This window comes from Mangifera indica, chromosome 1 (genome assembly GCF_011075055.1).
Source record: "Mangifera indica cultivar Alphonso chromosome 1, CATAS_Mindica_2.1, whole genome shotgun sequence".
Taxonomy (NCBI): domain Eukaryota; kingdom Viridiplantae; phylum Streptophyta; class Magnoliopsida; order Sapindales; family Anacardiaceae; genus Mangifera; species Mangifera indica.
Genome location: NC_058137.1, coordinates 9,582,407 through 9,609,625, shown reverse-complemented (window position 1 = coordinate 9,609,625; position 27,219 = coordinate 9,582,407). Strand labels below are relative to the sequence as shown.

At 30.8% G+C, this 27,219-nt stretch overlaps 1 pseudogene; it reads right to left on the bottom strand.

Annotated features, from left to right (window-relative positions):
- Positions 1-3,408: 3,408 nt before the first annotated feature.
- On the bottom strand, positions 3,409-25,849 carry LOC123213091 (annotated as a pseudogene).
- Between the last annotated feature and the right edge of the window lie 1,370 nt (positions 25,850-27,219).

The window sequence follows — 27,219 nt, the reverse complement described above, 5'->3', positions numbered from 1 at the left end:
AGAAAATCACAAAATAAATATAAAAAAACAAATTGTACACCTAATTATTTATTAAAAAATTTTAAAAAATATAATTATATATACATATTAAAAAAAATAGTTTACAGTTTGGTGTGATTTTGAAAATCGTCTATATCATAACACAAACTAAAAATTATTTTTTTAAAATTTATTAACCAAAGTCAAACAATTTTACAAATCAAATCATAATTTTTAAATGGTTTGATTTAATTTTACGGTTTGAACAGAATTATGAACACTTCTAATGAGGATAAAATAATAGAATATCATAATTAAGAACCTAAATAAGTCTATAACTTCAACTTTAAAATAGTGCAATTAATAACTATTATAAATATTAAAACTATTAACAAATATATGACACATCAAACATAATAAATTTAAATCAATAGTACTTATAACACACCAACAAAAAAAAAAACTATCTATAATTTTTTACAATTTGCCAAAAAGAGTTATTAAATTAAAATGAATATCCTCAGGTGATGTGAATTTGATATTTAGTGATACACTGTCAATTTTTTTGTTAATTCATATTAGGGATAGAGATTTTATAGATTGAAACTCTTTCTATCAAAAAAAGAAAATAAATAATATTAAAGATTTTTTTACTATTATGATGTTATGTAATATTTTGTTTAAAATATTTAAGTTAGTTCAAGTCAATTCGAGTTAGCTTTATGTCAACTTTAACCTAATCCAATTTTTTAAAAGTTAATCCTGATCTGATCTGAATAACTTTTCGTATTGAAAATCATAACTCTAACCTGATTTTTTTATGTTGTGTCTTGTCGGGTTAATGGATTGTGTCAAATTTTGTCAGGTCTAATTAAATCCATTAAATAATCAAATATGAACTAAATGAAATCCAAAATCTTTAAAGCACAATCGAAATAAAGTCATTTTTTTTGAATTCCTATGAGTCCATCAGTCGCATGTCTCTCTATCATTGAACAACCATCTCTTTGTTGTCACCTTTATGCATTTTACCGACAAAATCAAAATGAATGTAGTGAGTGGAAAACACTCAACAAGTAGAAATAATCTATTTTACCTTTTATCAATCAAATTTATTCCTTTCCTTTTTTGACCTAAGTAATCTCTATTCCAATCCAAGATTACTCGAATCTCAAGTGAATAAAGGAAATCTCTATACTAACTCTAGTGACCAAACTTTAAGGCTCTTTAATTATAATTGTCCTATCTCTTTGTTAATCGACATACCTGCGATTCTAGTGTATCAACAAATAAACCTATGTCCAGGTAAGTCCTAGCCAATCTAAAGATATGCGATCCCGATAATCTTTTTCTATTTAAGGACATCAATTGATGGACTATACCCTATCAACAAGTGTGCCAAGGTCATGAGTACTCTCTTAAGTCAACCTACAATCTCATAATCTATATTTCATAAGATGGTTGAATCTCTATCAATACCTAATCACCTTAAACTCTCTCAGACATCAATCTATACTTGGGTTTATTATTCATCTCCAAATGCTTAGCGCATGTATCTATATCTAAGACACATCTTGACATCTTTATGGGCCTTAATTCATATTCAAACATCCATAATATTCAATCTGTGTATTGCTTGTAAATAACCAAGGCATGGGCATACACCATTATCTTTGCATGCACGTTCATGTCTAACTCTTCATGGGCATATAAGCATGAAGGGTGATGTTTGGGTGTGTATTCTTCAAGTGTATGAGCGTACATTTCTCGATTACTGGTCATCTTCTTCCTTATCTAATCCTAAGATTTTTGTAACCTTAATTAGTCATGTACGATCGTACCTAATCAATGCATAGGCTTTCATGACATCATAAATCATATCTAAGCAACAAATAATTGTGCATGGTTGTCGCATGTTCGTTTGTCATAAAATTCATATTTTTTAGAAGAGGAGTATAGGGGCATGCACATAAACATGTACGAGCATATGCCCTTATAAATTTTATTTGATCTTAGCCCATGCACTCTTGTGACCATGCATGACATTGTCGTACATGACATCCCAGAATTCCATCCATTCTTGGTCGAATTTCCTTTTATTTTTGATGATTTTAAACCATGCATTCACATAAACAATCATAGGCATCAATACAAGAATCAAAACTCATCAATTAATCTATAATCTAAAGATGTATAGGCGTACGTTACTTAATTCTTACTAATGTGGTAGTTGTCATATGCTAGCCACGTGATGACCAATGTAAAAGAGTACACCTCTCTATGTACAATTGTACATTTGGCCTAAAATTTGAATTCAAATTCCAAATCTAACCTTAATCAATTCGAATTTGAATCTAATTAAAAGGAAAAGACAAAAATTCCCTTAGAGTGTACTTGTGGGTGTTACATTTCTCTCTTCCTTATTTAGAATTTTATCCTTAAAATTTGACTCAAACAGCTTCAGGTAGTGATCTTTCATTTTTAGTTTGACCTCTTAAGTAGCCTCTTTGACTTACTGATTCCTTTAGAGGACTTTTACTACGAGAATTTACTTTTTTCAACGCATATTTACTTTTCCATGTAGAATCTTCATAGGTAGCTTTCATACGCAAGTTCCTCAGTTAGTTCTTAGCATATGCCTTAGGTTTCCCATATACTTGCAAAGCAATAAGACTTGGAATACATTATGAATGTGATACCTGAGCTCATCGACAAGACAGGTCTATTGTAACATTTCTCTTTAGATACATGCCCCTAAACAAAATATGGACCCAAAGAGACATGTGAAACTTGAACTTTTACTCAACTACAATAGATATATAACATGATATAATAGTCTTAACACAAATGTTTGCAAAAAGGTGTAAACAATAGTTGACCTAAAAATACCTCATCCATTCAAATAATAAATACCATCCAAAAATCACAAGTGTCTTAAAGGTAAACAAGTGTGCACAACTACAACATAGTGTCAAACCATAAAATAAATACATAATCTCAACAAAAATAACAAATGGCTAAAATGCCTTTCTACCTCATGCAACCTTCTGAGTTGGATTGTTGACTCTTCCACATGCTCATTTCCACGTTTTCGTTTCTGCGTTTTCACGTTTCTACATTTCTACTTCCGTGCTACCTAGATCGAATCTAAAGAGACTTTGTCGTGTCTCTTATGATATTAAATGAAAGATTGAGATAAGAATTTTTATCTCAATCTTTAATGGATGGCGACAGAAGTGATGCAAAATACATAACGTTTTCTCCGGCACGGCCAATTCGGCTTTTGACTTTTACCCCTATTCTTATTGTTCAAAAGAAGTATTTGACGAATAATTAAAGTAGAATAAAAGGGTACTCATTTTTCAATTTGTTTAGTTTCGAAGACTCAAAATGCAGCAGATAACAAAATCAACGGAAAGAAGTGAGAAATTAACAATTTGAAACTCTTTCCTCAGTAATATTATTATACCTGGTGATACCACATTATGAAATTTGTATCTTCATCAAGAAAATACTGAGCACGTCTCCTCCCTTTCAAGCTACATTTGCCCGATCACTATAGGAAATGAAGGATCCTCCAGTTCACTAAATTACAACATAGAAACATGCATTTTTGTCATTTTTGGTTGAACAAGTGAGTTCTAAAACACCCTATTATCGAGGATATACTTCAGTAATTGATGAGTCATAAACAGAGCATGGGATTGAGTTGCTTTTAGATTGATCAAAGTCCAACTCCTTTGCAGCTGTGCTAGCGTTTCTTCTATTACCAAGAACAAATGCTGGTTGTTGAGGTGCTGGAAGAGTAATCGAATAACTATTAAGCATGAGAACTATTGTTGCCATTGTGGGTCTGTCAGCCGGATCTTCCTGGACACATAACAACCCCATATGGATGCATCTAATCACTTCATTTCTTGAGTAAGAATCTGTCAAAGTTGAATCCAACAGTTGCAATGGTGTCCCATCCACCCAATGTTTCCAAACCTGAAATAATAAGTTGGTCACAATTAATGAGATTCAACTAAATCATTTTTTCTCCGCTCTCCCTTTGCATTTAAAGATACTAATTCAAACAAAGGGGAAATACAACGCATATTTTGCTTACATAGCTCACGAGATCCTCAGCATCATCTGTTTGATAGAAATTGTTGTTCTTCTTGCCAGTAATGATCTCTAGTACTAGGACACCGAAACTATACACATCGGATTTCACTGAGAATTGTCCATGCATAGCATATTCTGGAGACATGTAACCACTGTACAATAGAGATTATGTTAGATATTAAAGACAGCAAGGAACCTCCAAAAATTTAATCAAAAAAACATATACATTAATTATTTGGATAAAACTATGAATAGAAACAAATTGTACAAAGTTGTTTATACAAACTAAAATGATAATTTATGATTAGTTAATATGATTGTTTACTTTTTCAGTCATTTCAAAATCACTTAAAGAAATGTTACCACTTCAATTTATATTGATAAGTTTATACAATTTATTTGTATATATATTATTACTTTAATTTTTTTTAAGGTTAACTCAACAGGTTCTCCAGATGTTATGCCTATAGCGATTTGGTAATACCAAATGAAGACCATTTTAGTGATATAAGAAAACCCAAAATTCATTTATTTGCTTTCCTTAAAACTAGTAGAAAAACTTACTATATCCGAACGATCCTATTTGTATTCACTTGAGTTTGATCAACTCCAACCATCCTTGCCATGCCAAAATCAGAAATTTTAGGTTTCAGATCTTCATTTAATAGTATATTGCAAGTCTTAAGATCACGATGTATAATTCTCAGGCGAGAATCCTCATGAAGATAAAGCATTCCTCTAGCAATGCCTCCAATAATATTGTAGCGTCTTGACCAATCCAATTTTGCTTGCCTTTCAGGGTCTGCAAATGTCAAAATCAAAATCTAAAATAAAACTATCTAGAGCTGAGTTCAAATTGATAATGAAGCAACTCTACCATCTACAGAGGATGGATAAAAGAATCCATTTGGTCTAAAGCCTAACAAGAATATCGGACTTATGAAAATTGAAATTCATGGAGACAGTTCAGACCATATAGAAAATAGTCGAGGCTTTTGTTTGTCACAAATTCATAGATAAGAATCTTTTCTTCTCCCTCCAAAGCAAAATCCCAGTAGTCTAACCAAATTTCTGTGTTGAAGCTTGGCTAACAATAAAACCTCATTCTTAAATTCTTCTGCACCCTGCACGGAACTTCTTGATAGCCGTTTTACAGCTATTGCTTGCCCATTAGAAAGTATGCCCTGAAAATGTTCATTAATCAACTGTTATATCATTTATTGAAACTTTTTTAATCCCTAAACTGACAAATTTTTGAACCTTGACAACTCTTAGAGGTTGAAGTCACTATGTACTGCAATACCTTATAAACAGCACCAAATCCACCTTCACCCAATTTGTTATCAGTTGAGAATTTGTTTGTGGCTGTTTCAATTGTCCCCAAATCAAATTGCAAAGATTCAATAGTTGAAATGTCATCATTTTCAACTGCATAGCCAGATAGTAAATAATTTAATCTTAATGAAAGATTGCAACTATAGGATTAATGTACAGACAATGGGAAGTAAAAGATTGTTTGAACTGTTAATAAAATAGCTTTTAAAGATTCACCATTATCTCCCAGTAAAGAAGTATTCTTCTTTCTTGCTCTCCTAGTTAGGAGGCAATAGCCGGCTATGAAAAGCACAAATATCACATTATCTTTTTATACTTGTGTATTAAATTCATAACATATTCTTTATAATTAATTATCAATAAACCGAAGGTTTTCTAAAGTCAATATGTACAAATATCAAATAATTTTCAAAACTTTATTAAATAATAAAGTATATCCAATTAAAAAGTTCAGCCCCAAGCATTTATAATTAAATCTAGATTTGAAAATTCGAGTCATTAAATCGTATTTATATTGTATCAATTCAGATTTTAGATTAAAAATCTTAAACCCTAACCCGCACTGAAATAAAATTATATAAAAAATTTTCAACCTTAAACCAAATCAAAATATTTTTGTATTGACCTAACTAAACTGAAAATGACTCAAATTATGTAAGAAGTAAAGTCGTGTCAAAACATAACAAATAACAATATAATTTATAGTGAAGTAACACATTTTGTCAAATATAAAAAAATAACACAATCTGTTACAAGACAATACACTAAAACACATACTTACTAAATTAAAATACACAAAAAATATTTTGACACAAAACGACATTTTGTCAAAACAAAATTGTTTTAGTTAAAGTTAATAGTAATAGTTTACTTATTATTATTTTATATGATGAATTATAGAATTCAAAGTGTGCTCAATCCGATTTAGTATAGTTTGAGAGCTTTTTCAAACCAAACTGAAAAAACAATTTGAAAATTTTTTGAACCAAACTAGAAAAAATATGGTTTAATCCGATCTAGAGTATAATTTAAACTTATTAAAATTATTAACTTATACATATACATTATTTTATAAAATTAATTGAATTACAATTTTTATAGCATAATATTAACATGTAAAATAAATATGAAATATATATAAAATATACATATAAAGAAAATGAAAAAATAAATATGACAAAAACAAGTTATACACCTAATTGTTTATTAAAAAATTTTAACAAATATAATTATACATACATATTAAAAAAAATTTACAGTTTCATTTGATTTTGAAAATCCTCTATATCATAACACAAATTAAAAGCTATTTTTTAAAAATTTATTAACCAAACCAAACCATTTTATAAATCAAACCATAATTCTTAAATGATTTGGTCTGATTTTATGGTTTAAACCGAATTATGAACACTTCTAGTAGAGATAAAATAATATAATATCATAATTAAGAACCTAAATAACTCTATAACTTCAACTTTAAAATAATGCAATTAATAACTATTATAAATATTAAAACTATTAACAAATATATGACAAATCAAATCTAATAAGTTTAAATCAATAATGCTTATAACACACTAACAAAAAAAAACTACAAATAATTTTTTATAATTTTGCTAAAAAGAGTTATTAAATAAAAATGAATGTCCTCGGGTGATGCGAATTTGGTATTTAGTGATAAAATATCGATTTTTTTGTTAATTCAAATTAGAGAGAGATTTTGTAGATTAAAACTTTTTCTATCAAAAAAAGAAGATAAATGATATTAGAGATTTTTTACCGTTATAATGTTATATAATATTTTATTTAAAATGTCCTGGTTAGTTCTGATCAATTCAAGTAAGCTTTGTGTCAACTTTGACACAATCTAACTTTTTAAGAGTTAATCCTAACTCGATCTGAATTATTTTTTGTATCGAAAATCATAACTCTAACTTAATTTTTTTTATGTCATGTCTTGTCAGATTAATGGGTTATGTCAAATTTTGTCAGGTTAATTAAATCCATTAAATAATCAAATATGTAATAAATGAAATCCAAAATCTCATAAATTAAAACACAATCAAAATAAAGTCATACTTTATGAATTCCTATGAGTCCATCAGTCGCATGTCGCTCTATCATTAAGTAGCCATCTCTTTGTTGTCACCTTTATGCATTTCACCTACAAAATCAAAAGGAATGGAGTGAGTGGAAAACACTCAGTAAGCAGAAATAATCCATTTTACAATCTATCAATCAAATTTATCTCTTTCCTTTTTTGACTTGGGTAGTCTATATTCCAATCTAAGATTACTTGAATCTCAAGTGAATAAAGGAAATCTCTATACTAACTCTAGTAACCAATCTTTAAGGCTCTTTAGTCCTAGTTGTCCTATCTCTTTGCTAATTGGTATACCTGCGATGCTAGTGTATCAACAAATAAACCTATATCTTGATAAGTCCTAGTCAATTGATAGATATGCGATCTTGGTAATCTTTTTCTATCTAAAGACATTAATTGATGAACTATACCCTATCTACAAGTGTGCCACGGTCATGGGTACTCTCTCAAGTCAACCTACAATCTCATAATCTATGTCTCATTAGTATCGACTTATCTTGTACTTCTCAAGATAATTGAATCTTTATTGACACCTAATCACCTTAAACTCTCTCCGACATCAATCTAATCCATTATATCTATAGTTGGGTTTATTATTCATCTCTAAATGCTTAACTTATGTATCTATCTCTAAGACACATCTTGACATCTTTATAGGCCTTAATTCATATTCAAACATCCATAATATTCAATTTGTGTATTGCTTGTAAATAACTAGGGCATGGACATACAATATTATCTTTGCATGTATGTTCGTGTCTAACTCTTCACAGGCATTTAAGCATGAAGGGTGATGTTTGGGTATGTATTATTCAAGTGCACGAGCATCCATCTCTTGATTACTGTATGATCATAGCTAATCAGTGCATGGGCTTTCATGATGTCATAAATCATATCTAGGCAACAAATGATCATACCTATAAGCACGAAGGGTCATTTTTTCTTATCTAATCCTAAGATTTTTGTAACCTTAATCAGTCATGTATGATTATATCTAATTAGTGCATGGGCTTTCGTGACGTCATAAATCATATCTAAGCAACAAATGATTGCGTATGGTTGTTGCATGTTCATCTTCCAAAGAATTCATATTTTTTAGAAGAGGAGTATAGGGGCATACACACAAATGTGTATGAGCATATGCCCTTATAAATTTTATTTGATCTTAGCCTATGTACGCTTGTGACCATGCATGACATTGTTATACATGACATCCTAGAATTCCATGCATTATTGGTCAAATTTCCTTTTATTTTTAATGATTTTAAACCATGCATTCACATAAACAATCATAGGCATCAATACAAGAATCAAAACTCATTAATTAATCCATAATCTAAGGATGTATAGGCATACGTTACTTAATTCTTCCAATGTGGTAGTTTGCATGTGCTAGCCACATTATGACCAATGTAAAAGTGTACACCTCCCTATGTACAATCGTACATTCGGCTAAAAATTTGAATTCAAATTCCAAATCTAACCTTAATCAATGTGAATTTGAATCTAATTCAAAGGAAAGGACAAAAATTCCCTTAGAGTGTACTTGAGGGTGTCACATTTCTCTCTTCCTTATTCAGAATTTTATCCTCGAAATTTGACTCAAATAGTTTCAGGTAGTGATCTTTCATTTTCTGTTTGACCTCCTAAGTAGCTTCCTTAACTTTTTGATTCCTCTAAAGGACTTTGACTAAGAGAATTTACTTTTTTCGAAGCACATTTACTTTTCTATCTAGAATTTTCACAGGTAGCTCCTTATACACAAGTTCCTCAATTAGTTCTTAGCACATGACTCAGGTTTCCCACATACTTGCAAAGTAATAAGACATGGAACATATTATGAATGTGATTCATGAACTCGTTGACAAGGCAAGTCTATTGTAACATTCCTCTAAACAAAATATGGACCCAAAAAGACGTGTGAAACTTGAACTTTTACTCAACTACAACAGATATATAACATGATATAATAGTCTTAATACAAATGCTTGCAAAAAGGTGTAAACAATAGTTGACTTAAAAATACCTCATTCATGTAAATAATAAATACCATCCAAACATCACAAGTGTCTTAAAGGTAAACAAGTGTGCATAACTATAACATAGTGTAAAACTATAAAAAAAAATAGATAATCTCAATATAAATAGCAAATGGCTAAAATGTCTTTCTACCTTATACAACGTCTTGGGTTGGATCGTTGGCTCCCCCACATGTTGATTACTCACCTTGTCTTCCTATAAAACCATAAAAAGAACAAGAGATTAAAATCACTAAGTAAGTAAGATAGCTCGCGACACCTTACACATCTCACAATCTAGTGTTCCATTGTTATCTCTTAGTGTTGTTATTATCATATTTTTTTGGCATCTTTTTACACCCATTCGTTTTAACTCGGTACCCTTGTACTCTATATCCATAAGTGGTGTCTAAAAAATATGGATAAAGACGGTGATGGAAATTTCAATGCATGTTCATAAACATGCTTCCAAAGTTATATGGTGAAAGGTATAAACTATTGGGTTTTCAAGGTATTGATAACCAACAACGTAGCAAAATTTAAAACTTTATAAAACAAATAATCTTGAAAATGTCAACTAGGATACCCGTTTTGGACATATGATTTAAGAACATGCATTAACAAACATAGGGTGTTAATGAGATTATACCTACATTAGATAGCTCATTTGTTCTTTATATGGTTAGAGACGATATGATCCAACCTTTAGAAAGAGGTGCCTTAGTATCTACATGAAGCATGAACTCAAAAGGAGGCTAATTTAATCATAAGAGGCTGCAAGGGCTTTGTTATTTAATGTTTGTGTTTAAGGTAAGAAGGGATAACTAAGGTATTTAAAATAAAAACTGTTCTATTTTTTTCTTGCAAATGCATGCAACTATTTATAATGTTTGGACACTTGGAATAGCTGACTCCATCATAGGGAACAGTCATTCCTTTCCTTATGGTGGCTTACGGTTGACTGTGCATGGTTAAGGAAAAGTCAAACTAGACTTTGCAATTCTATTGGACAAGTCCAATCTATTAATAATCTCACATTTATTCTTAAACACCATGATTATTATCAAATAATTCTTGCCTCTGAGTTTAAGTTAACTCCTGTATGTGTGTAATCTATAAGCTCTTTATTGAATTAGTAGTGCCTGAATTCAAATCAATTCCAAATATAGACTAAGATTAGCCTTTAGTAATGCATCATGGCCATTCAGTCAACAAAGTGTCAATAGATATCTTTTAAACCTTTACATCACAATTACATGCAATTTAATCTTTTCATCAACCAATATTTCTCATGGTTAAGATATAGAGGTGTTTCTATCTTAGTGGCTCCTCGATATAAACAGATATATATCAATGATTAACATAAATCAAGTTATGACCTAGTCCCACTATAACCATATATTTAAGTGGTTATAGATGCCCTTTAGTATTTTTATATGAGATATCTTCTTCAATGCTTGAGAGTGGCAAATCCTTTATTGATCAATCATAACCTCTATGTATCTCAAGATATAGCTAATCACTATCTTTACAATTACCCTAGTTATAATAGCATGTTGGATAATGTAAAACCATATCAATCCTGACATGAGACAATCTAATAACCTCAAGTCAAATGATCATATGCACCAGTGGTGTTTAGATGATTTATTTCATAAACATTATAACAACTATTCATATGAAAATCCTTTGATTGGATTAGTTTGGTGAACATGTCTACAACGTATTACAAGCAGTTTCGATGCATGAGAACCATCGCCACCTTTCAATGGAATAATTCAACACTATAATAATCTTATCATCATTACTAGTGTCTTTAGTCATAGTAATGTCAAGATTACAAACATTTCTAAAGTGATCACTTAATGTGTATATAAAGTTCTTATGATCAGTTGTCTGAACCTCTCATCACAGTTTCATTATTCTAAGGGCATATTATTTATAGAATCATATCATTGGCATACACATGAATTGAATAATAATAAGTCTTTTATTAACAATTAATAGAAACAATGGTTCTTTAAACACAAGAAAGAATGGTTAGAATTTTGCCTTATCAAAGCTATTCTTTGATGAAGATGATGGAGTGGAGAAATAAACTTGTGAGACCTCTAGAAGTTGCACTCACCTAGCGTTTTTAGTCCCTTGGCCAAGATTTTAGAAAGAAAAAGAAATCAGAGAGATTTTTGAGTAAAAATGAATCCACACACTTAAAATGAGCTCAAACTTGCTTTATATAATGGTGGACTAAGTTGCAATTCAACAATTTTCATAGCACCCTATAAATAACAAAGTTTACTTTATAGCCATGCTTGTATATCTAACATATACATTAACCACCCATGTTTTATCTCATTGACACCTTAACTTTTAAAATGTTATTTTCACATTCATATAACACTTTTATATAATGTTACCTTTATTACTCATGGAAGGTGCTAACTATCTTGGATAATCAATTATTTGTCTTTTGAAAACACTTGATTTTTTGGTGTGACCATCTAAGTTTACCATGGCGTAGCTAAGTCAATTTCAAATGAACTAAGAACATGTTCAGTTATTGCTCATATACATCCTAAAGGAAAACTATTCACCTAGGTCTATATCTTCAAACAAACCATCATCTAGATGTCACTCGAGTCTATTTCCAGTCGATGCAATTACAACTAGATCTTTGGCACGCAGACTCGATTTTACTTAATAAAAGAATATTACATTTCAATTACTTTAAATTTTAAAAATCACAAATAACACTTATGATCATCCTAAACAAATATCTATCCATCAACTAAATAAATATTTATAAACTATTATACATTCATTCATAATATAAATAAACATTAGGCATGCAATTGAAATAAGCAACAAAATCTAATGTAGACAATATTTATCCAATGACTTAAGAATAAATATTATAATTCATATAGTCTAAATATTTATAATATTTACCTTAAGTAACAATTACGTATATTTAGTTATGATTGAATAAGAGTACATGTAACATTTTACATCTCTAACTTATATTATATTAGCATCTTTAGTCATACATAATTTGATCATTTAATCACAATTAAGCAAAAACTATGCATAATACTTCATGACGCATATGCATGTCATACCATTCATCATATGACTTATACTCCCATTTCATCATACAACCAAACATTCCATCCAAATGCAATTACATTACTTGCATATACTTTATGTTTCGTCCAAATTTATTTTAATCAGCAATAAAGTGTAGTAAGTTAGCATGTTTAACCAATTTTTTTTAAATCAATTTCAACAAGCATTTGAATCTATATGTCACCACACATAACTCATCCTTTTCAAGTAAAACCATACATCTATAAAATATGATTCAAGCAAAATAATGTATCAAAATACATACATTGGAAAAATGGGCTATTTCCCACATGAAATCAAAATCTTCCAATTTCAAACATTAACATGACGTGTTAACAAGTAACAACATAACAACATATGCTATTATTCTTTAATAAATTCAAAATTTACATGCATGTTAATTCAATATATTCGTAGATACTTGAAGTTATTCATACAAATATCACATGCATGTCTCAAAATCACATGTTTCATGCACTTTTCATCAAAACATCATCATTGACGAGACATGCATGAGACATTTCATCTTGAAAATTTAATTTTTAAGCCAAACAAACACATGCATGTGGTATTGGAGGATCCACTCATGTAGTTTATGAACCATTCATCTGTACATGACTTTAAAACATCGAAAAATGCTTCAAATATTATGTTCTTCAACTCAATATCATTAGAACATTTAAATAAATGGAAATCATCAACCAAACAAACTTCGTCGAATGAAACAGTTTGATAAAAACACATTTTTATGCAAACTAAGCACATGCATGAACAACCATGTGAGCCATACATACCATTATGTATAAAAACACAGTTTTTTTGGTTAAAAGTAACAAGCAAGGAGCATAAAATGGCTCTAATACCAATTGAAAAATATGGATAAAGATGGGGATGGAAATGTCAATGCATGTTCATAAACATGCTTCCAAATTTATATGGTGAAAGGAAGAAACAATGGTTCTTTAAACACATGAAAGAATGGTTAGGATTTTATCTTCTCTAAGCTACTCTTTGATGAAGATGATAGAGTGAAGAAACACACTTGTAAGACCATTAAAAGTTGCACCCACATTTTGTTTTTAGTCCCTTTTGTCAAGACTTGAGAGAGAAAGAGAGGTAAGAGAGATTTTCAAGCAAAAATGAATTCACACACTTAAATTAAGCTCAAACTTGCTTTATATAATGGTGGACTAAATTGTAATTCAATCATTTTTCATGGCACCCATAAATAACTAAGTTTACTTAATATTCATGCTTATATATCTAACATATAGATTAACCACCCATGTTTTATCTCATTGACACCTTAACCTTTAAAATGTTGTTGTCACATCCATATAATATTTTATATAATATTTCCTTTATTACCATTGGAAAGTGCTAACCATCTTGGATAATCAATTATTAGTCTCTCTAAAACAATCAATTTATTAGTGTGACCGTTTAGGTTTATCATAGCATAGCCGTGAGTCAATTTCGAATGAACCAAGAACATGTCCAGAGACTCAATGACTATGGTAAATATTTAATAATGTAACATAGTCCTTAAACTATGATGAAGACACATTCTATTGAACCTATTTTTCAATTATATGCTCTATGCAGGTAAGATCCTTCTGTTATTATATACTGATCAAGTACAAATTCATGGTTTATCAAAACCCTAAGCTTGATATTTCACTGAATCATCGATCAATATTCAAAATGTGTCATCACACATTATCCTTCGTATGACTTATATCAGACTCTGGCTAAAGATTTTGTTTTCAATATTTATTGACATTCATTGAGAAACTCAAAACCAAATAATTACTAAGTTAGCAGATACTTCAAATCCAATAACTTCAAGTCAATAGATACTTTTTTTATCACCATTTGTCTCTATATACAAACAGCATATAACCAACTTGGTTTTACCATATGGGACATGACTATTTTGTATTTATGTACCACATGAACCATATGCATCTGTATCAAATACGACCATGATATCTTAAATCAAACGATTACTCCTTATTCTAGTACAACTATATGATAAGTCATTGACTACATTGCAATGTCATTTGATTTATTGTAATTAGTCACATTCGAGAATTGTTCAGTAACTGTTAAACCATACTAATATCATCTCTAATGACATGACCATCATTGTTATCCACACTAATATCATCTCATGATATTCAATGGAGGTATTATATATGTTTACTGTATGATATTATTGTCTAGCTAATATCATGTCTATAAAGAAGAATTTGATAATTTTGTTTACTGTTTAAATGAATTATTTGGATAGTTTACATACATATTTTATATTCAAACAAATAAAGGAAGAAATTTACATATATAGACAATCGAACACTTTCTCTTAATTAATAAATTATAATTATATACAAGATGAAACAGTTGAAACTGATTATATGGTTTATAGGGCATACACTTGTAAGGTTTTCAAGGTGCCAAAAACTGATTGTGCATCAAAATTTAAAATTTTAAAAATCAAACAAGCCCGAAAAACCGCAACAAAGATACCCGTTTTAAAACATATATTTAAGAATATGTAAAACATTCATAAGGTGTTTTACATTTATACCTATGTTAATGGCTCTTTTAAATCTTCACGTGGCTTAAGATTTAACGCTATCTAACCCTTGATAGGCTATGCCTTAGTATCCATGCGGAGTACGAATACAAGTAGAGGAAATCCAAGCGAACAGGTTGTTAAGGCTCTTGTTTGGACTATCAGTGTTCATGGGAAAGAGAAAAACATAGGAATGGTGGCTAGGTTTCACTTTCTGTAGATTGTATATTTTACAAAAAATTTATGCCTTTTATTTTATATGTGTAGGTATCTGAGCATGACTAGCATGACACCTTTAACACAAATGCATGAGTGGTAGGCAAAATACCCAACTGACATGTTTTAGTTGCATGGCTGACACACTTGCTTCTGCTAACTGGTAAGCTTCAACACTTGCATAGTTGGCACACTTAAGTATGCCAACTGACAAGCTTTATTTCATGGTATTGACTGGCATCATGCATTTGCACGACCGATACCATAATACCAAGTTTACAAGTGGCACTTGGTTAAAGCATAAATAAACTCAAGCCCTTTCAACTCATTAGGTAAACCTAGTCCATTCGTGATCTCTCTCTTAGCTTTGAACACTAAGATTGTCAACAAACAATTCACTTCTCTAAGTTCAATTCAACTCCTTTATGTGTGTGACCTATAAGCTCTCTATCAAATCGAGAGTGTCCAAATTCAGGATGAATTCAAATATAGACCAAGATTAGCCTCTAGCAAAGTATCAAGACCACCTGGACAATAAAGTGTTAGTGGGCATTTCTTAAGCTTTTACAACATCATAGTTTCATGCAATTCAATCTTTTCATCAACCAATATCTCTCGAGGTTGAAACATAGAAATGTATCGATCTTAGTAATTCATTTATATGAATTGACACACATCAATGACTAATATAGATTAGGCTACAAACCTCATTCCACTATGACCACATATGTAAGCACTCATACAATTTTTTTAATTTTCTCATATGTGATATCTTCTCTTGTGCTCAAAAGTGACAAAATCCTTTATCAATTAACCTTAGTCTCTATGTATCTTACAATATAGTCAATTACTACCTTTATAGTAACCCAAATTACATTAACATGTTAGATAGTGTCAAACCATGTCGATCTTTACACAAGATAGTCTGGCAACCTTAAGTCAAAGGATCACATGTGCTCATGGTGTTCAGAGGATTTATTCCATAGATATCAAAGCAACCATCTATATGGATATTCTTTAGTCAGGTTAATCCGATGAATACATTTATAGCATGCATCTATGTGTTATAACAACCTATCTATAATAGTTTTGACACGTGAGAACTATCGTCACTTTTGGTGGAGTCACTCAACACTATGATGTTCTCATCATCATTACACGTTCCCTTATTCATTGCAATGTCTAGATTATGGACATTTCTAAAATGGCTACCAAATGTGCACATAAGGTTTTTATGATCAATTGTCAAATCCCCTTGTCATAGTTCTACAATTCTAAGAGTATGTTATTCATATAATTATATAATTAGTCAACATATGAATTGAATAACAATCAATTATTTTATTAATTATTAATATAAAATTATATCTACAAATGCCAAATTTTATTGGCTTTAGGGCACCTACCTTAAAACTCTCCTACTTGCACTATAACTAATCCATTATATATCCAATGTCAAATTCGACTATATGTCTATCATGTTTCTACTGTGACAAAGGCTTTGTCAGAAAGTCAGCTAAATTTTCATCTATATCAATTCTTGTTATCTGTATATCACCTCGTTGTATAATATCTCAAATTAAGGGATATTGTCTAGGTATGTGCTTATACTTTTGATAAGACAACCACTTTTTTGCCTAAGTAGTAGCTCCAATGTTGTCACAAGAGTGCTCAATTGGCTCGATGATACTTAGAACCACTCTAAGTTTAGTCATGAATTTCTTGATCCATACATTCTTTTTTGTCATTTATGAAAAACCAATGTACTCAGCCTCAACTGTAGAATCAATCACTATACTTTGTTTGGAGCTTTTCTAGCTAAATGCATTACCATTTAAACAAAACACAAACCCTGATTGGGATTTGTAATCATTTCGATTAGTTTGGGAACTGGTGTCATTATAACCTCTTACAGTGAGTTCAGATTACTTTCCATAAACCAATAATACATCTTTAGTCCTTCTTAAGTAGTTCAAAATGTTCTTGATAGCTATTCATTTATTTTCACCTAGATTAAATTGATATATACTATAAACGCTCAAAGCGTATAAGACATCAATCCTCATATATAGCATGATATACATGATTGATCCTATAGTCGAAGCATATAAGATCTTACTTATCTTATCTCTCTTAGTTATATACATAGACACATCTCTTTTGAAAGATCTACACCATGAGACATAGGTAGAAATCCTTTTTTGGATTCTTCCATATTGAATTTAGTCAAAACCTTGTCTATATACATGTTTTTACTTAGGCCCAACAATTTACTCTCTCTATCTCAGTAAATTTTAATTTTAAGAATATAGGTTACTTCTCCTAAATCTTTCATGTAGAAACACTTAGATAACCAAATCTTTATCGATTGCAAGTTCGATATGTCATTTCCAATAGTCAAAATGTTACTGACATATAATACCAAAAATGCAATCACACTCCCACTGATTTTCTTGTACACATCTTCATTTTGTATGCATCTAAACTCACGAATAGTTTCAACAAAACGAATATTCTAGCTTTTTGTAGCATGCTTAAGTTTATAAATGGATTTTTCTAACTTGCATACTTTGTTTGTTTATCCAGTAAGAACGAAACCATCATGTTATGCCATAGAGACATCCTTTTTAAGGTAACCATTTAGAAAAGTAGTTTTGGCATTCATATGAAAGATTTCATAGTTATAGTGTACAATTATAGTAAGTATAATCCTAATAGAGTTAGGTATAATGACATGCAAAAAGGTTTCATCGTAGTCAATATCATAGTTTTGAGTGAAACCTTTGGCAACCAACCGTGCTTTATAGGTATAAACATTACCTTTTAAGTCAGTTTTCTTTTTGAAAACCTATTTGCACCCTACAAGTTTTACCTCTTCAAATGTATCGACCAGAATCCATACTTAGTTCTGGTACATAGAATTTGTTTCAGGTTTCATTGCATCCAACTATTTATCAAAATCTGGACTTGAAATAACCTCATCGTGTTCTTAGGTTCGTCATTATTTATGACCAGTATATCACCATTCTGAGTCAAGAGAAAACCAAATCTTTCTTGCTTATAACGTACTCATGTAGACTTATATAGCTTTTGTGTGCATTAAGGTTGTTCCACCTGAAGTAGAGGAACTTCCTCATCATAATCAACCATTTATGATGACATATCATCCTGTCTAACATCTATCGTATTTTATGTACAAGAACTTCATCGAGCTTCACCCTTTTCCCACTATTTCTATTAAGAATAAACTTTTTTTCAAAGAACATGTTAGTATGAGCAACAAAGTCCTTTTGCTCATCTATGTGGTAGAAATAGTATCCCTTAGTAATCTTCAAATACCCTACAAAGACATACTTTTCAGACTTAGCCCTTAACTTGTTATTGACATAAGTTTCACAGTCTCAAATCCTCAAGTAATCTAGATTTGGCTTTCATCTAATCCACAATTCATAGAGAGTTTTATCCATAGACATAAATAGGACACAATTCAATGTAAAGGTAATAATTTCTAGGGCATAACCCCCAAAAAGACATAAATAGACTAGTAAAACTCATCATGGACCTAACTATTTCCATTAAGGTTCTATTCCTCTATTTAGATATACCATTATATTTTGAAGTACTAGAAGGAGTGTGTTGAGATATTATCTCATTTTTCTTTAGGCATTGTCTGAATTCAACACTCGGGTATTTACCCCTCGATTACTTTAGAGGATTTTAATTTGTTTCTGAAGTTACTTTTCTCCTTCGTTATTAAATTATTTGAATTTATCAAATTATTTAGATTTATGTTTCATAAAAAAAATATAATCATATCTATTGAAATTATTAGTAAATGTGACGAAGTAGGTTTTCCTATATCTACCATGCACTATCATAGGCCTACACACATCGCTATGTATAATCCTTAATAGTTCGATGGTCATTTCACTATAACTAGTGAAGGGTGCTTTGGCTATCTTACCTAATAGGCATAATTCAAATTTATCATATGAGTAAAAGTCAAATGATTGTAAGATTCTTTGTTCAAGAAGTCTTGATATACATTTCAATCCTATGTGACCTAGCCTACAATGCCACAGATATGTATTATTGAAATCATTTGATTTCAATCATTTATTATTTTGCACATTGAGAATTTCATTATCCAATTTTAGAATATATAAACCATTATTCAATTCAGTTGTTCCATAAAGAATATTATTAATTAATGGTTATAATACTGCAAATAATAAAAAATGAATATCCTTCTTTGTCCAAAATAGACATACTAACTAAATTTCTAGAAACATAAGTTACATAATAATAATGTTTTTATTCTAAAACTAGCTTAATAGGTAACCTAAGATAATAAACAACTATGACTAATGCAACAACACATGTTATATTTACAACATGTAGGTTAACTTCTTTTTTAGGCAACAATCTAATTTACTGCACTCATTGCATATTAGAACAAATATGAGAACCATATTATATGTCTACAACCCAAGATGAATAAGGAGAATAGTTTATCCCAATGATAAACATACTTGAAGTAGAGGCTTCAATTGTCTTCTTCTTTTTGTTCTTTAAAAAAGTCTTACAATGTCTCTACCAATGACATGTTTTGCCACAATAGAAGTAGACAACTTTTCTCTTCCCTCCATCACCTATAAGTTGAATAGCAATATCATTTGCTTCTTATCTTTGGGCTTAAGCTTAGCCTTAGCCTTGGCCGTAACTTTTTATGCTTAGGCTTCAACCATAAGTAGATTAGTCAAAGCTATCTTTTATACTTTTTTTTCAGCTTACATGAGTATATAGAATAACCCCTTAAAGGTTTTCTCCTTTTCGTTTAGATTAAAATTCATAATGAAATTAGCCCACGATTTAAGGAAGGATTTCAACACCAAGTCAATGGTAAACTTATTGTCCATGATGAAGCTTAAGCTTACCAATTGCTCAATATAGTTAATCATCTTAGCCACATAAAGGCTAACTTGTCTTCCCTTAGAAAGTTTGTAATCAAATAACGCACTCTTGAAGGTGTGCAAGTATAAATTACTCATCCATTTGCACATAGAAGTCAACATGAGACACTAAACTTTCATAAAGTTAATAAGATACTTATTAAATGTATCACTTTCCTTCTAGATGGTGTTGGGACCAGGTTTCGGGGGTAACGACCCTTCAAGGATATATAACCGCTTTTCCTAACATAGAATAATTTAAAGATTTATATACCAATAAGTGAAATTACTTCTAGTGAGTCTATTTTCTTTTTTGAGAATTAATCGATATGTTAGATTTGACATGATGATTATGCGCATTACAATTTACAAATAAAATAATCAATAATTTTATTTAATTATTAACATTCATTTTATTACAAATGTAATAATTAAAATACTCATATTATTTTCCTTAAGTCAATAGCCTTCACTATTGAACTTAAGAAGTTCTAGTGAACTTCCTAATGGATAGAAATCCCATTGTATTAATTCTCCCCTTCGCTTTGGTGAATAAGTTCAAATTAATTGATTAGGTAAATCTCAAATTAATTACCAAAAGCTCACGATCTCAAGTTAAGTGTTATCCTAACAAATCATGTGACCTCAAATATAACTCTCAGTATCAGTAGGGTGTATCCTACATATCTCCTCGCATCGACAAATGCATTCTCTACTTATGTCTATACCATAATTCACCTTCACTTTGATAAACAAGCAAAGTACATTAGTTAAGTCGAACCTAACAAGAGCATCACCTAATTTTCCACCTAATAGAAATGTACCTTTTGTTTTGACGAACAAGATTTCAATGAATAGGGGCTTAATTAAGACATCATATTGGAAGACACCAATTAAATCTTAAACATAATATTTAAGTCAAGAGTTTTATTATTTAGTCTTATTAGATTTTAAGCCACATGCTAGATGACATTTATAAAATAAAAACTACACATACATTCTACAACGTAAAATAAAAATGTGTCAGCACACAACTATAACTAATATCAAAACCCTTCGAGTGAAGATGAGCTTAACTAGTCAATCTAGGTGAATTTTCATCTTTGAGACTTCACGCTTGTCCTTTCGTCTTTGATCTTCAATTATTACATTGTTTTATTTTCTAGTTACAGAATTATAAGAAAATAAAAAGAACCTAATCTAAAAGAAGAAAGTAGATAAAGGCAGGGCACATAAACCCTATTTTGGAATTACAACCCAAAAATAAAAAATAAAATAAAATATAAAACCTTCACAAGGTTCTTTAATTGCGTATTGCGCATTATGCATATATACATCCATACATATACATATCAATTAAAATTTAAAATTTTAGTTATTATTATCTCAAGTGACAAATTTTTTTTAGTCCATAGAGTTTTAAAAAATTGCAATAAATCTTAATTTAGTCCAAATTAGACAAAACAGGACTACATCATAATTTTCAACATGTGCAAGTATAACATTCAGCCGTGTATTTGGGATTTACTAAAATTGTATAATATTACATGGCTAGAGTTACGACTTGGGCATGGCTAGAAAAATCAAGGTGGCTAGCACCAAAGATAGATCATGGCTGGACAAAAATTGGTTTAGCCATGCAAAGCACTAAAAAATAGGCATGGTTGGACAAAAACTTTGTCCAGCCATGCAAATCACATGGTGCCAAAACATCAAGAGACAAGTATGGCTAGACAAAATTTTGTCCAACCATGCCACATTCATGGTGCTTCAGTCACGATTAGGCCAATTTTTGGTTTAGTCATGCATCATGTTTTAAATTCTTGTCTCAACTTTTTGGGTTTTTTAAGGACAGAAAATCCAAAAATCCTCTTATTTTTTGGTAAGCCTATCACCAAGTTAAGAAATACGACACGTAAATCATACTGACACTAGTGGCAACCCTTGGATCATGCAATCAATAGGATCAGAAGGTGATTTCATGCAATAATATGAAACTTATAGCTTTCAACCAAAAATTAAACCTGTAATATTAACAAAACTCGAACAAAATTCAACAATCATCACTCAACAGTTTAACATAGTTTACATTGTACATTATACTCAACAAATCATCTAGTAACACAATTGCAAATCATCTTTATCAATTTTAACAATTTTAATTAATCCAATTATATGCAATCAACATATAAAATTAATCAAAATAATCAATAGGTATCATTTTCATGAATATATGCTAAACGGTGGTTCTGATACCACTGTATGGTTTTCAGGGCACTGATAACCAATAATGTGGTAGAATTTAAAAATTTAAAGATTAAATAAGCCTGAAAAACCCTAACCAAGATACCCATTTTAAAACATATATTCATGAATATGTAAAACAATCATAAGGTATTTTAGATTTATAACTACGTTTATAGCTCCTTCGAATCTTTACGTGGCTTGAGATCAAATGTTGTCCAACCCTTGAAAGGTGGTGTCTTGGTATCTATGCTAAGCACGAACACAAGTAGAGGAAATCTAAGCTAAGAGGCTACTAGAGCTTTTAACTAGACTTTCAGTATTCACAAGAAAGAGAGAAAAAAGATGAATGACGGTTGAGTTTCACTCTGTGTATATTGTATATTTTACAAAAAAATTATGCCTTTTATTTTATATGTGCAAATGTATAAGCATGGTTGGAATTCCAAGCACGTGCAACACCCTCAACATATATGCACAGTTGGCATGTAGAAGACCTAGCTAACATGTTTCACATGCACAGTTAGCATACTTAAGTATGTCAATAGGCAAGCTTCAACACTTGCATGATTGGCACACTTAAGTATGCCAACTGACAAGCTTTATTTCATGGTGCTAGTTGGCATCATGCATTTGCATGGCTAAAACCATCATACCAAATGCACAAGTGGCACTTGGTCAAAGCATAATCAAATTGAGTCCTCTCAACCTATTGGGCAAACTCGATCCATTTGCTATTTCTCTTTCAACCTTGAACACCAAAATTGTCAACAAATAATCCACTCCTTTAAGTTCGATTCAATTCCTTTATGTGTGTGACCTATAAGCTCTTTATTGAATCGATAGTCTCCAAATTTATGGTGAATTCTAACATAAACTAAGATTAGCTTCTAGTAAAGCATTATAGTCATATAAACGATAGAGTGTCAACAGATATCTTTTAAGCTTATACAACATCATAACTACATGCAATTCAATCATTTCATCAACCAATATCTCTCGAGGCTAAAACATAGAAATGTGTCTATCTCAATGATTTCTTAGCATGAACTGACATCAATGACTAACATGGATTAAGTTACAACTTCATCCCACTGTAGTCGCAAATTCAAGTAGTCATAAATGTCTTTCAGTATTCTCATGTAATATATCTTCTCTTGTACTCAAAAGTAACAAATTTTTTATTGATTAACCATAGTCTCTATGTATCTCATAATATGGCTGATTACTGTTTTTATAGTTACCCTAATTACAATGACATGTTAGATAGCATCAAACCATACTGATCCTTACACGAGACGATTTAGCAACCTCAACTCAAAAACTCATATGCACCGATATGTTTAAGGGATTTATTCTATAGACAGTGAAACAACTATCTATATGGATATCTTTTGGTCGAGTCAATTTAATAAACATATCTGCAACATGTACCCATGTATTACACTAAGTTGTCTATAACAGTTTCAACAAGTGAGAACTGTCACTATTTTTGGTGAAATCACTCAATACTATGATAATCTCATCATCATTATATGTGTCTTTATTCATTGTAATGTCGAGACTACGAACATTTTTAGAATGACCAGTAAATGTGCATATAAGGTTCTCATGATCAATCATCTAATCCTCTTGTCATAGTTCTACAATTCTAATGGCCTATTATTCACACAATCATATAAATAGTAAGCACATGACTTAACAACAATCAATCCTTATATTAATTATTAATATAAAATTACATCCACAAATGTCAAATTCGATTGACTTTAGGACATCTACCCTAAAAACATGAACAGTGTCATTCATCTTAGATGACTAATGACTAAGCTGAACTTGGCATCATCAATGTCATGTGAAAGCAAATGATATTCCAAATGAATTCAAATGCTTATATCCTTTATGAGATAAACTATACCCTATAAAACACATTTTTAAGTGTGAAATTAAATTTATTCTGCTTATATAGTCTCAGATGGGTACAACAAGCATAACCAAATGTTTTCAAGGAGGAATAATTTGGTTTACGATTGATAGGACCTAAAAAGGTGAGTTTCCAGTCAAAACATGAGTAGGCATTCAATTATTGGGAAAATTGTAGCTTGCAAAGTTAACCACCAATGATACAGAGGCATAATAGCTTGAGATAGTAAAACTAGACAACGGTGTCTAAAATTGATACCATGCTCTTAAAGATAAGAGATAAAATTTCTATAATATCCTTCCAATCATTTTGAATAGAATTAATTTTCCTCTCAAATTTTGTCTCCACTAATTTGCGAAATAAGGTAAAGACTATTTTGGCATCTGATTTTTGTTTTAAGGAAAAATTCCAAGTGAAATCACATGTCACTATGAAATGGATGTAAAATTTATATTTGACTTTTGATGGAGAAGGAGAAGGACCTCACACATCACTATGAATTAATTCTACAAAATTTGAAACTCTATAAATAAATTTGGGAAAAATTTTTGGTGATTCTTTCTAAACTGGAAGTCATCACAAAACAAAAATTTTTCTAGCTTTCCAGAAGAACCTAATTGTTTAAGGAAAAAATTAAGAGTTTGAAAATAAGGGTGATCATGCATGTTGAGTCACATAGAAAAATTTGTTTTATAAGTATTCAAAATTGTTTTATTCTTAGCTTTCTTAGATTCATCGTCTTGATTTTCTTGAATTTGTATCGGTCAATTGTAAAGTAGATTGACATTTTGAGGTCTAGTACTAGTAAATTGAAATTAGAACTAGTGGACTGATTGATGAAAATATACAAACCATCCTTCAATATTGCTTGGAGAAGAATAATTCTTGCATCTCTATCTCTAACTAAGCAACAATAAACATTGAATTTAACTATCACATTGTCATCACTTGTTAGTATAGAGATGCTTAATGAATTTTTTGTGATTTATATGATACACAGGATATGCTTTAAATGCAAGTATTTTTCTGAAAAAGTTGAGGGTAAGAAACAAAACTTGTGTGTGAGATATGTACATACTCCTCATTTTCTACTTGAAGTTGTTACTTCTTGGCATAATGCACCTTGTTGTTTAGTTGATTTGCATTTGAAGCAACATGGTCTATTGCCTCATAATCCATGTACCAACTACGATCATTGACTGTATTAGGAATCACTATAAAGCTCTGAGCAATGACAGTAGTTGGATCCTCATAAGCTATTTGCATTACACTTAGAACTCATCATATGTCTAGCAGGAACTATATAAGCAACTTAAGCCGAAGTCAGATTGCTTTGCTAATCTCTTTCATTTGAATACACAAAGTTATGACCACTTTCTGGTTAATACTCATTATACACAAAATTGGAACTTACTCAAAACTAGAACTATTATACACTAGACTAAACTGAGTACGCATATTACCAATGTATGTTAAATCAAACCTATGGTAGTATTGAAGTGCCATATGTCCATTCTTCCCACCCAATTGACACACGGTTTTTGGTTTCATAAAATTCTTTCCTAACCTCTTCCTTGTCCATTAGTAAAAACTAAACTACTGTGAGTTTGTAAAAACGGGGTTATAATCCAATAGTAACATATCAGTTTATATAGTACACTTCTTATTCTATCTTATTTGAATATTTCCTGAATCACTCTCACTTAAGACTAGATTCGAACTAAACTTATTCAAGATCGAGTTTAACTCGAATGAGGCTAAAACGAATTTGACATAAACGAGTCCAAACCTAAACCTGAGTTTTACATGTCAATATGAACAAGCCCAAATCCAAGCTTGAGCTACGTAACTGAGCGACTCACTAGCCAGGTCGCTTGTGTCATAAAACAATTTTAAGCTGTACAGTGTGTTTCACTTTAAAATTTTTAATTAAAGGGAAAAGTATGGTTGGATTCGAATCGAGCCGAGCTCGGCTCGCAGCCAGCTTGAGTTCAGCTCGGTTCAAATATGGGTAGCTTAAGTTCAGCTCGAGCTTGACTCGAGCTCGGCTAAGGTCGGTTCGTTTCGGGCTCGCGTTCGGCTTAATTCGACTCTGTTCGGCTCGATTCATTTTTTATTATCAAAACGACATTGTTTTTAATATATATTAATGAAAATGACGTCATTTTGTATAAAAAAAAATTTTAAAAAATCTATTGAGTCAACTCAAGCTCAGCTCGAGCTCAAGTTCGATCGAGCTGAGCCAAGCCCAACTCATTTTGGGCTCGATCGAGTTGAGCTAAGCTCGGCTCGAATCTAGCCCTAGGGAAAAGTCTTCCTTTCCCTCTTCAGTCTTCACGCATATTGGCCAAAGGAATTCAGACTTTCCTACCTCTAATAAATGCACATTGGTTAAAGGAAAAAAGACTTCCCTTCTTCTAATTAATGCATGCAGTTTAGCTTCTTCTTCAATCTGCTGACCTTCTCTTCTTTTTCAGTCTTCTAATTCTGACCTTTTTTTCTTCTTTCAGCATCCACTACATCTTTATCTCTATCTCAGTGCATCCATTTCGTGTTCTCGATGACGGTATTTGGCAATTCAATGTGTTCCAATCACATAACATCTTTCTCTCCCTTTAGTTTATTCTCATACATTT